Consider the following 13,765-nt stretch of genomic DNA (forward strand, 5'->3'; position numbering starts at 1 on the left):
ATACGGCGAAGAAATCACCAGGCAACATCACCTCACCCTGGTAAGAATCAAGACTCATCCAAAATCTCCAAAAACATCTGCTTAATACAAAGACTTACCCCACCCCCACCCCACCCCCATCCCAATCTGTGCAAAAATTACTATCCTTCCACCTCATGGAAACAGAATAAGCAAACTTGTCTCATAATTCTGCCTATTGCAGTGACTTACCAATCAACTAACTGCAAAATTACCAACCCCTCGTAGTTTTTGTTACCAACTTTATGCAACATAACAGAGTACCCCAAAAAATACCCCATTCCCTTGCTACAAAAAACATAGATTTTGTGTCTACCATGGAAAAATAAAGACAAATAAAGGAAAGAGGAACCTTTATTGACCACAAAAATCATTCTCTCATACAATGGAAGATGCATTGCAAAAAAGGTTCATTTTTCAGTCTACAAGAATGTTATACTGTATGAAGTAAACAAGTTATCAATCTGTACATAGTAAAAGTTATCATCCACTTTAGCTAAGTACTAACATTGGATAAAGAAAAGTGATGCCTTTTAATGGAGATGCTCATGTTGTACTGTAATTGTCCTGTTTAGTGTTCTTCCCAATCACCCCTGCGATTCTTGCCTTCAAACAATTGTGTAAAGAGTAAACAAAACAATGAGTTTCAAAAAAAGAGTCAACGCGTGTAAATGTATACTAATGTGCAAACGTAAAAACAAATCAAGAAGGAGTAGATAAATGGATGCTAGCAGAGGAGATAATGCAGAAGATGGAGGAGGAGGGAGAATGCATGAAGAGGACGATGCAGCGCGCACACCAAGCAGCAATTCTGCATACCCAAACATCATGGGAACAGGTAAAATTACCAACATTATTGTTTACATATCATCATGGAATGAAAAAACTCAGTCTTATACTTTACTATTGAAGTGGGTTTGAAAATTACAAGCATTGGTGCACACATATTACCAGGTCCAAAAATGCAAATTGCCAGGTTTTTTTTGGGCAGAAATAATACTTTACTATTGAAGTGGGTTTGAAAATTACCAGCATTGGTGCACACATATTACCAGGTCCAAAAAATGCAAATTACCAGGGTTTTTTAGGCAGAAAGAATGCTTTACTGTTGAAGTGGGTTTGAAAATTACCAGCATTGGTGCAATCATAATACTAGGTTCAGAGTATGCAAATTACCAGGGTTGTTTAGGCAGAAAAGAAAGATACATTCACTGAATCTTCAGAAAACTACCATGATGGAAAACTGTTATTTATCATGTAATATTCCACTAATCTACCAGGCCAAATTGCAGGTGCTCGGGCAATCAGCGCAAATAACAGGTTGCCCAGTGGTGGAACAAGTGCACATAGTGCTGGAACAAATGCAAGCACAAGAGCTGGGAGCCTTGGAGAGCAGACAATAAGCGAACCAGCAACTCCAGAATCTGCTGGGATCGATGCTGATATGGAAGGCAGCAACATGGAGGTGTATTCCACACCTAAGCCACCTTTACAAGGGACAAAATTTGACACCCTGGAGAGCGCACGTGACCACTACATCACCTGTGCGCGCAGGACTAGCTTTGCAATTAGGCAGCAATTTAAGAAAGAGAGAGTTGATGGAACTATAAGCAGGGTGGTACTAGTTTGTACAAAATATGGCAAACAACGCAAGGACAGGGATGAGCTACAAGATGTGGAAAACCCATCTAGCATTGTCAAGAAGAGGAAAAAAAGAAAGTTGTTAGGACTGAATGTGAAGCACACATGTACCTATCCCACAATGATGCATGGTGGACTGTTGACCGTTTCGAGGACACCCACAATCACCCCCTGATCAAAAATCCGACCCTAACAAAATTCTTATCATCACATCGGTACATTCCGAAGGAGGAGCAGGACTTCTTGAGGGTTCTTCATGGATGCAACATTGAGACTGCGAGGCAGATGCAGCTGATGTCATGGTTCTACGGGAGCACTAAAGACGTACCCTACACGACACAAGACATTGCTAATCAACGAGCTAAGTTTCGCTTAGAGCACCGCCACGAGGACATTGGGAGCAAAATTTCATACTTCCAAGAGATGAGGGCCAGATATTCATATTTCTACTGGAGAATCAAACTTGATGATGAGGACAGGGTTGAGAACTTGTTCTGGTTAGATGGCGCATCATGCAGGACATATGCAAAGTATAATGACTGTTTGCCGTTTGACACGACATACATGACAAACATGTACAAGATGCCGTGTGCACCACTCATTGGAATTAATAACCATGGTCAATCCATCCAGTTTGGGTGTGGCTTCGTTCGAAACGAACTAAAGGAAAACTTTGCGTGGCTGTTTAACACATTCCTCCATGCAATGGGTGGTGTTGCCCCTAAAAACATCATCACAGACTAGGACTTTGCAATGAGGAGTGCGATCGACGAGGTCTTCTTGAACATAATACACAGAAATTGCCGCTGGCATATAATGAAGAAGGCACAGGAGAAACTTGGAAAACTTATGGCTGATGATAAACGACTAAACAAAGTGTTCAATGACTGTGTCGACAACACCTTGACTGGTACGTACCTAATCTGTTGACCCATTTTAATTACCATGCAGCGAACTTGAGAAGCCATATGAATATATGTGATGCACAAGTTACCATGTGAGGGTCTACACAAGTTACCATGATCTTGTTGGTTATATTACCAGGGGCAATTACATATGTTGATACCAACTATTGGTTTAGAAAAGTTACCAGATCTGGAAAAATTGTTCAACAAAGTTACCATCTAACAACTAAGAAAAGTTACCAGCATACTTGTACTTTAATTACCAATGATTGTGTATGATGTTATAATTGTCTCATGTTTTGTGTATCACAGAGGAAGAGTTTGAAAACAAATGGTGGGAAATGATGGATGAATATGGCCAGATCGACAACGAACATTTTCACTGGCTGTGGGAAAATAGGAAATGTTGGGCCTCAGTGTACTACATGAAGCATTTCTTTCCATTCTTGCAGACAACTGCAAGGAGCGAGGGATTCAATGTTGTGCTCAAGAAGTACGTGAACCCCAACAACTCATTGATTAAATTCGCAACTCAATACATTGCAATCTAGGAGAAAGTAATGGTGGTTGTGGCGAAAGAGCAAGTGGACACAATTTACAAAGTGGCAGACATGTATTCATTGAACCCAATCAAGTTACAGATACGAGGGATATACACACAAAATCTGTTCTTCAGGTTCCAGGTAGAGATGACGCTAAAGACTGCTTACGGATGCGACACTTTGCAAGATGGAACCTTCAGGATGTGGTCGCTCCGAGGCATACTACCAAAGTATGGGGATAGGGACTACCATGTGTAGGCAAACAAGGATGAAGGGGTATACTCATGCACTTGCTGCAAGTTTGATCGCGATGGGCTATTGTGCGCATACATACTACGAGTAATGGAACAGATTGGAGTCTATGAGATACCGAGGAGGTATATCCTAGATAGGTGGACATGGGATCCAGAAGAGGATCTTTGTTGAGCCTGATTACCAACAACCAACGGTTAAGAAGGGTATGACAGAGGAAGGAAAAAATATCATGAGATATACGTCTATTCTGAATGATTTCAAGAAACAAGCAAAAGACGCTTGCACTACTGATGAAGGGATGTCATTGGCAAGGAAACACATTAATGCTTTCAGAGACGACATGGATACACTAAAAAAAGAGGCAGATAAAGAAAGCAAGAAAGGAAAAAGATGAGAGAAAAGAAGCACAAATGTTTTCTTCACCACTAGGGACTAGTGCCACTGAAGGTGTCCCAGTAGCGCATCAAGGAAGCATTCCTGTCACGCATGTGTCTGGAAATATTTTCCAGTTCCAGGGCACACATGCCGAGGGATCCCAATCATCAAACACAAGAGTGATACTAGACCCACCAAAGTCTACTACGAAAGGGCGTCCAAGAGAGAAAAGATTCCAGCACCCATTTGACATAGCAAAACCAAAAAAAGAAAGGAAATGTAGAGTATGCGGGTCGACAGATCATGATAAACGCAAATGTACCTCACCCATCCCGCACTGAGAAACTTGAAGCGCAAAAAAGTTAGATGGGCATTGAAATGCAAGTTATCGATTTTACTTATCAATTTTAACCATTTTATTGTGTAAATGGTGTCAAGACACCATGTAATGAAAATTTATCAGCACTGGAACATGTAAGTTATCGTACAGAATGTAATGGGGATTTTTAGAAATGAGAATGAGATTAGTTATCGTTCTTTGTTTGTGAGCAAAATGTTATGACGCCATGAAATAGAAAGTTATCAGCACCTGATAAAGTATGTTATCATCATTGACTAACATAAGTTATCAGCAAAAATGTATAAAAAAGATAGTAATCAGCCCAGAAAAAATGTATAAAACTATCATCGTTCTTAAACATAAATTCAAAACTTATATTGGTGCAAATTTCTCACCTCAATTACTCTTTGTTGAACAAGTGATAGCGCCATTGCCTGCATTTGTTAAGAGGATGGTCCAGCCACATGCTTGTCAATATCTTCCTCAGCGTCATGATCTGCTCCTGAGTTATTGCCGGGATATTTTTACCATCCCAGAACTCCAAGATCTTGAACGTGAAGAAACCGCAATCAGTGTTGTAAGGAAAAAAATGTGTTAAAAGCAAAAATAAGATATGCAAAAGGATGAACAAACTTTTAAAATGCTACACTACTAAGTTACCAGGTATTTAGATGGGGGAAAATGATGGAGTACTAGCCAAAAAAACTAACCCATTGTCCTGTTTGAACACATCGATGTACACAAGATCATAGTCTTGATCTGCTTACTCGAGTCCTTGTACGCAATCAACTAGGCTTTTTAATAACATTCATAAGCTTCGTCGCATGTGTGACGAGCGAAGGGCTATCTTGTGGACGAAGAGAATGAAGAACTTCAAATCGTTTTGCCTTAAGATTAAGGCACAAGACATACCAATGCCCGTCCTTTGGTAGAGGTCCCAACATTTGCAGTGTTGGAAACATAAGCTGTTAAAAAATGTGAACACATTAACACAAGAAGTTACCAATGCATTTATAGTTAAAAGGCAAGTTATCAGAACACTGACAACATATGTTACCAGTAGCCATACATGAAAGTTACCACAGAAAAGTAACAGAACTAGGTACCAGCTAAATTCATTAGTGGTAGAATGTGTGACAAAACCAAATTAAGAGCCTACTAAAATTTCCTGTTATACCAACTAAAAAACAACTTGTAGGATTTAAAAGCAGAAAAGTATGTAGTTTACATAAAAAATTGTACCTGATTTTGGTGACTAAGTATGTAGTTTACATCATGACGGAAATGTTTGATTAGGAACTTGCTCGTCATATCAGGTATGTGAAGATATACTGACAACAACCATGGAAAGATGATCTCCCCTGGGGATACAGAATCAGAAAGAGTTCGGATGTGGAGCTCTGCAATATTATTCGAAACATGACCACCTTCTATCACACTATTAGCAAGCTCCTCCAATGTGACCCACCGCCCATCGATGTCAATAACCCTAATACTAGAAAGCAAACAAAGAAAAAAAGTATATAAGCCAATGTTTTGCCAGTGAGGGGTCAAAATACTAGAGAAAAGGAAAACAGTAAATGTCATTACTGATTTATCCTGGAGTCAACTGAATCAGTGGTGTGCTTGATAACTTCTACGTAAATAACCTCTTAGAGTGCTGATGCTGTGAGGCCACAATATGGAGGCAGAAGGAACTGCGATGGGCGGCTTACCCTAACTTTCCGAATGTACGATTTAGGAGTCACACTGGCTGAATGATTACCATTGGGAGGTTCAATAACTGGTGTAACAAATTCAGGGCTGGTGGGGTGGTCTAGAAGAAAAGTGAAGGGAGTTATCAGAGTTGGGATTGATGAAATGAAATATTATGGGGAAACAAAAAGAAAAGAAGTTATCAGAGTTTAGAACAATAAATTATCAACATGAAGATAATGATGTTATCAAGGTTGGCAGTAGGAAAAAGTTTGTTAAAAAAATCTTCCTATCAGTACCTTTTACAGAAGCGTAATTTGCTTTTGATCTAACAGTGGCACGTTCGACTTCTTCAACCCACATAATTACATCATCGTCTTTAACATTCTCATCATAAACTCGAAATCGACGCTCTTCAAAAAGTTGCGATCAGGTCAGTTTGCGAACCGAAAAAAGGAATGTCAAATATGTGGAAAAACAGCTAAAGAAAAAAGTGATAGATAGTACAGAATGACGATATAATTACTGTAGAGAGAAAAAGGGAAGAAAATGAGGGGGGTCGGGATAGTTAAAGGGGCAGCATAAATGTATTAGAATGGTCTGTGTGTGCGTGAAGGGAAAAGAGGGGGAGGGTGTATTTACAGCATCAACAAAGTAAAACAAAGGGTTGAAGTTATCAGCATGGTGATAGCAGAAGTTATCAGTGTATGATCACAAATGTTACCATTTAAGTAACTAGTTAGCAAAAAAAATGAAAACATGTAGGTATCTAGTTAGAACAAAAAATACTAGCACAACATTCACAAAAATTTATCATGGTGAAAGTTACCATACGATAAAATGGTAAGCTGGAAAACAAGGTACAAATATCTTTCATGTAGAGCGCGGTATTTATCAGTTAAAAGTAGAGCGCTACAATTATCAGTCAGATGTTAGTAAAAGTTACCAGGAATAAAGGAAACAAAGGGTTGAAGTTATCAGCATGGTGATAGCAGAAGTTATCAGGGTATAATCACAAATGTTACCTTTTAAGTAACTAATTAGCAAAAAAAATGAAAACATGTAGTTATCTAGTTAGAACAAAAAATACCAGCACAACATTCGCAAAGGTTATCATGCTGAAAGTTACCATACAATAAAATGGTAAGCTAGAAAACAAGGTGCAATGTATTTCATGTAGAGCGCTATAATTATCAGTGAAAAGTAGAGTGCAAGTAATTATCAGTCGGATGTTAGTGAAAGTTACCAGGAATAATGAACAATAATAATCACATATAATACATCCACACACCACACAACATAAAAATAAAAGAGCGCGAATGTGAAACGAAAACACATAGTTCATTACATAGCACACACGCAATACCAGAAGTCATTACATGTGAGAGGGGGGCTTGTTCATACATAGGATAAAAAAAGCATAAATATACACACAAGGATCAAACTAAAAGCATAAAAAAGGTCTTCGAAAAGCAGACATCCATCCCATCACTCTTTTGTGATAAAGCGAAGACACATATATGCCTTCACTTACCAAGGTCAGCAGGCTCAGAGCATGAAAACATATTGGAGTCAATAGGATTATCTTCTGTGTTCTTTAAATCTCATGGTTCTGCCACCATATGATCAATTGAGGATGCTGCTGCTCGGTCTTGCGAAGCATTACTAACCGCTGGGACCACTGCTGGTGCTTGAGTTGTCGAAACAACCACTGGGGGCGGCGTTGGAACTACAGCTGGGACTGCGGCCGTCATATTAATATCTGGTCTGGGCGGTGTGGGGCCAAAATCTAGGCCAAGAGAGCAAGATGGTGGGGTGAAATCCCAGTAGGCCCTATCAGCAACAACATCTTCTACATCTGCATTAATGCTGAATTCTTGGGTGGCGACTTGGTCATCCCCAGGTTGAGCTTCAACAAACAATGCATCTTCATTTTCAACTGGTTCTGCCCCATTGGATTGGGCAGATTCAACTTGAGCTTGAACAAGACATGGTATTTTGACAGGAGCTTGGTCATCTTTAGCTACGGTAGCGCTCATTGGAGGAGCAATTCCTTGATCTTGATCAGCACAATTTTCAGCTACGGCAACGCTCATTGAAGGAGCAATTCCTTAAGGTTGATTAGCAGAAGTTTCAGTGACAACAGCACTCATTGGAGGAGCAATTCCTTTAGGTTGATTAGCATAAGTTTCAGCTTCAGTGCCAATAACAACTTTGGCAACTTCTTCTACCACTTGAGTAATAGTAGCTGCTGCTGCGAGCTCATCCACAGCTCCAAAACCAGCATCTGGTGAATTCCTCACAGGGGCATTATCTTGCACAACAGCCATTGGAGAAGTGACCATGGGGGAGTCTTTAAAATCATATTTCCCGTCCTTGGAAGCAACACGAGGAGAATACCTAGTTGCAACTGCAACTTTAGAAGACTTCGTAACCTTCCTCATAGTAATCTTGGTCTTCTTGCTGCACACAAAGAAAAATAAACATGGACATTACCAGCTTATAAAAACATTAGTTACCAACTTATATTAACATTAGTTATCAGATTATATTTGCATACAATAGCTAAATATAACATTAGTTACCAGCTTATATTGACAGAAGTTACCAGCTAAAAAATAACTTCAGTTACCATCTTGTATTCAAATTATTTGACAGCTTATGGCCAACTTGGTTATCCACATAATGCAAAAAATCAACATCGTCACGAATCATTAATGAAGATGGTAACTATGAAGATAACAAAGTTACCAACAAATTTATCATGCTAAAAATAACAGTAATATTGTAAGAGCTTTGACTATAAAAACTACCAGTCATTCCCATACAGATTATGATGCCACGTATAAAAGAGTTAAATTACCGGTATATATTCACCTAATTTACAAATGAAAAATAAACAAATAGAGAAAATCATTTAGATATGATATAGTGAGGAAAAATAACATTCATAATCACCTGCGTGACGTGTCAGACGAGTCAACATCTGCCGAAGAACGTGCAGGATTACTAGGTATCTCCTCAGACGTGATACCCACACTGGTAGACCGCGTTTGCTGAAGGTCGGCAACACTAATAGATGGAGCATTCGAACACCTAACAAGTTATTATTTGAAAAGGATATAGTGCACGTGAGAAAAATGTTACCGTAGACAAATAACACATGCTTACCAGCATATAATTACTAAAATTATCATGCAAACATAGTTAAACTACATATTGTTCAAATAAAAAACTGAAGTTATTATCGTGAAAATAACTACTAAAAGTTATCAGCCTTACCATGATATAATTACTATCCATTCTAGACAAAAACACAGGCTTATTAAGGAATAGAAACTATCCATACATAGTTACTTCTAATTACTAGAGGCTAGGTGCTAGGAAAAGTGATAACATAAAAGAGTAACAACAAGTAAGTATTTACACAAAGAAAAACAAACATGGACATTACCAGCTTATAAAAACATTAGTTAGCAGCTTATATTAACATTAGTTATCAGATTATATTTGCATACAACAGCTAAATATAACATTAGTTACCAGCTTATATTGACAGAAGTTACCAGCTAAAAATGCAATATAACAAATGAAAATAAAAAGAAATCAACTAGCAGATGATAAGAAACTCACTTGCGAGGATGTTGCTTCTTCCGCGTGGGATTGGTAATTACTGAGTTAGTGCCCTTATTAGGGCCTACAATGCCAAGCTCATTGATGATTATTGCCTTGATAGGACGATGTGTATCATCCAACGACGGCTGGTCAGAAATAGTTGTACCAGTGGCCATGGGCGGAGAAGGTAGGTGTAATTTCTTGCGACGCCTGGAATATTGCTTATCCAAGTTACGGACGAGAGAAGAACCACACCTCTTCACAGAAGCATCAATAGCAGCCTCATTTTGAGTATCCGTCATATCTGGCTGGTTATGCAATCCATCACTAGATACATTCCCGGAACGTGCAGTAAGCATAATCTGATACTCGAGAGGTTGATCGGTTCCTGCAGTAGTAGTTCCATCAATTCCGGCTGACCTTACCGACACATTGGCAGTTGCAAACATGGTTGCACCCACATCTGCAATCGCTGCGCCACTACCTGAAGCATCATGGGCATTCGGTCCAGCACTACCCCCACTACCTGAAGCCTCATGGGCATTCGGTCCACCTGAAGAACCATGGTAATGAACGTGAAAATCTAGATCTTCGTCAGAGTGACCATCACCGCCACCATCACTATCCTCATGATCAAAATCTGAACCTTCGACCGTTTGCTTGCCGGTATCTTTTACTTCATGCAAGCGGGATGCGGGACGGGTGCTTGCAGTCTTCCCGGCAGCAAAAGATAAACCCTTTAGTTGGCTCTCTAACACACGGGACATCCATGAGCTGTCTTCATCATCCAAGGACATGAACTCATTAACAAGACCACCCAGGAGGCCAACCATGCCAGATGAAAAGCGACCCACAATAGCAGAAGCTTTAGCAAGTTTCTGAAAGAAAATCATGAATGAAAAAACAAATAACCAGGTTGTGAGAGACATTAAGTACCATGCAAAAACAACTAAAAATACCACACAAAGATAAGTTCAAATGAAGTTATTCCAAAGTGAGAATCTAAAAAATAAAAAAGAAGTTACCATCCTAAAAATAGTACAAGTTACCAGGTCTTTATAACAATATTTACCAGGAAAAGGAAAACAAAAATACCCAAACGCACAAAAAGATTAAAATACATGTTCAGAACAGTTTTGCGGTGCATGAACACGCATGAATTTATCTAGACCTTGTAAGCCACCAAACAAGCAATAGTCTTGACCATATTGGGGCTTAATCTGAAAAAAAATATGATAAAAAACAAATTAAAATCTTGATAAAAAAGATGGCAATACATAGAAGGTAAGAAAAATGACGAATGGGAAATTACCGGTAATTTCCCATAAGAAAGCTGTAACATCCCAAATTTTCAATTTGGAATGTTATACATTAGATCATCATGCATATCATATTTTATTTTGCTTTTTGGTTGATCCTAGAAATTCTACGCGACTTAATGACCCACGGAGAGAGTTGGGGATTTCGTTATTTCAATATTTGAGTTTTCTCAAATTTTGAGAATAGGATCATTTGATTTTATTTATTTTATCATCAATTATTTCTATTACAAAAATATGAGAGAGGGAATAAAATGACTTTCCCAAAATAAAGAAATATTGAGGATTTAATAATAAAATCAAATAAGATTTTATTTCGGAGTTTTTCGGTGTTTTATTTGAATTTAGGAAAAAAAAGTGTGTTTTTCAAAATTGCATTTAGGTCCAAAATAAATGTTCACCTTGTGCGGCTTGATTTTAGAAGCCCGTGAAAATTTATTTCGGAATTTTTGGAATCCGTTTAGTATTTCTTTTTATTTTTATTTCGAGCGTAATAATTAAAAAAACGAACCGACTTCAGGCCATACCCGAGCGGGACACCGCCCGGGGGCCGCCTTTAAATAGCGCCGCCCCGAGCCGCCCCAGCCCATCAGCCCCGCCTCGATCCGCGCGCGCCGCCGGAGCCGCCGCCGCCGACGACGATCCCGCCGCCCGAGGTTTGTCGCGCCTCGTTTTCCGTGCCAAAAAAAAGAGAAAAAAAATTCAGCGTTCGTCGTTTTTCTTTTTCTCGGATTAAATCCGTGATTTTTCTGATCGCGATTCCTGATCCGATTTTTGTTTTAGTTTAACTTTTCGCTCGTTTATCGGAATCAGGCGATTCAAGCGCCTAGAGTTTCGTCTCGAAACCCTTTATCCGTTTAACCAACTTAAACAAGTTTTTGTTACTATAAAATTTTCCCTAGATCCAGATTACTAGAACGAAGTTGTTTTCTTTCGCCATTTGTCTTTCGTTGCTTTGTTCGATTTGATTCTTTTTGCCAACCGGAGTTCTTAAGTTGAACCTTCTGGTTAGATCTCTTATTTGAGTTTTACATGTGCATTAGATGAGTACTTATTGTATGCTTGTTTGTTTGTCTGCGATAGAATACCCGGAGTGCACCGCTTGTTACTTCGAATCGTTAGGTTTCGCGGATCATCAGCAAGGCAAGTAACACTTTGATCATACCTTTTCTACTACCCAGTTTTATTGCATTAGATCAATCCTCACACATTGCATGATTAGGATCTAATTAAATTGTGGGATGGGAAGTAGATGAGGTAGTACCTATTACCTGTTATTATCAGACCTTGGGAGTTACTTCTACGTTTGCTTATTATGCCATGCTATGCTAGTAGACGTGGATTGGGTGAGTGATATCCATGACAGATGTGATATTGTTAATTAATGGTTTATCTAAGGTGGCAATTTAAACACACATCTGGGTAGATTGAGGCACCTGGGTGTTCCAGGACTTGCCTGTTTTCTTTTGGACTGCCACCCAGGCTCAAAGGGATCATGAGACTATTCATAGTAGAAACTTCCGTGTGCAGCCACAAGCTATTATGGGCTCTAGCATAGTTGACTAAGTCGTGCGAACTCTTACAGTGGTAGACTAGCAGATGTAGGGGATGTAGGTGGTACGGTCTACCCATCGTAAGGTGCTAGCGCTTCTGAAAGACTATGTCTCGGTCATCCGTCTTCTCAAACACCATGTAGTGCGAGAAACCAAACGGAGGCGATCGAGTCTTGTGGGGAAAAGTGCGCAAACCTCTGCAGAGTGTAATAAACTAATCATGGTTAGCCGTGTCCCCGGTTATGGACATCTTGAGTATCTAGTACCTGGATTTTCATGTGAATCTCAACATGTTACTCTAAATTAATTTTGTTGGGTTATGTTTAATGATGATGCTTAATTGGGATTGAGAATGCTGTCAACCATTCTCAATGTTTAACAACCACCATGATAGTTAAATAAATTTATTCCTTTGAAGTAGGGAAAAATTGGCTTTACGCAAAACTGTAACCATAGAGCTTTCCACCAGCCAAATATGCATATAGTATAGCTGTTTCATTTCATTACTCTCTATGTGTTACCTTGCCAGCATATTCCATGTGCCGACCCGTTTTCGGGCTGCAACGTTAATGTTGCAGACTTTTCAGACGACGATTAAGGAGTTTAGGTCGTGGTTCTATACTCAATGATGCCGTTGGAGTTGATGGACTCACTTATCTTCCAAGCCTTCCGCTGTTATCGTTATTAGATGGCCTTAAGCCATATTTATTGTAATAAGTTCTCTTTTGAGACACTCGATGTAATAAGTGTGCGATTGCTACTTTGTTATAAATCCTCCGAGTACTGTGTGGTGTCAGCATTACTGATCCAGGGATGACAGCGGAGCACAGAGATCAGACTGTTTGAGGTCTGGTCGCTACAGAGATGGTATCAGAGCACACGCTGACTGTAGGACACGGCCACTAAGCTAAAGACGTAGATCACTATTCACTCTCTTCTCTTCTGACCTCTCATCTTTTCTACTCTTTAGGATGGCGGATGCAAGGAACAAGTTCACACTACCGGATGAAGATACACCCTTTGGACGCCACTTGAAGGAAGTCACTAGATACCTGAATATAGGAGTACCAAGCTTCACGGGAACCTACAACGCCACTTTACCTGAAGAAGAGCGCTGGATGATTCAAGTTCAAGTTCCAGGAAGGACGTTCATGCCAGTCACTGAGCCCATAGAATTTTCTTTTGATGCACCAACTTGGAGTCTAGGAAAGAGCATGGCAGCTCACATCGCCATGGGACGCATTGGAGAAGTCTACCGCAAGGATCTCAAGGATACTACCTACCAGATTTGTGGACGCCGAGATGAACACTGGGAGATGATCAGCACCAGGAAGGATAGATCAATTGCAGCTTTTATCCAGGAGTTAAACCAGCATATTCGACGACAGGAGAACCAGATGTGCGTCGACATGATAGATCTGAAGAAGGCTAAGACTAGAATCAAGGAACTGGAGGAAGAACTCAAGGCTACACGTGAAGATTATGAAGAGGAAATTGAAGTATTGGT

Source organism: Triticum urartu, chromosome 4A (genome assembly GCF_056163025.1).
Source record: "Triticum urartu cultivar PI428250 chromosome 4A, HENAU_Tu73, whole genome shotgun sequence".
Classification (NCBI taxonomy): domain Eukaryota; kingdom Viridiplantae; phylum Streptophyta; class Magnoliopsida; order Poales; family Poaceae; genus Triticum; species Triticum urartu.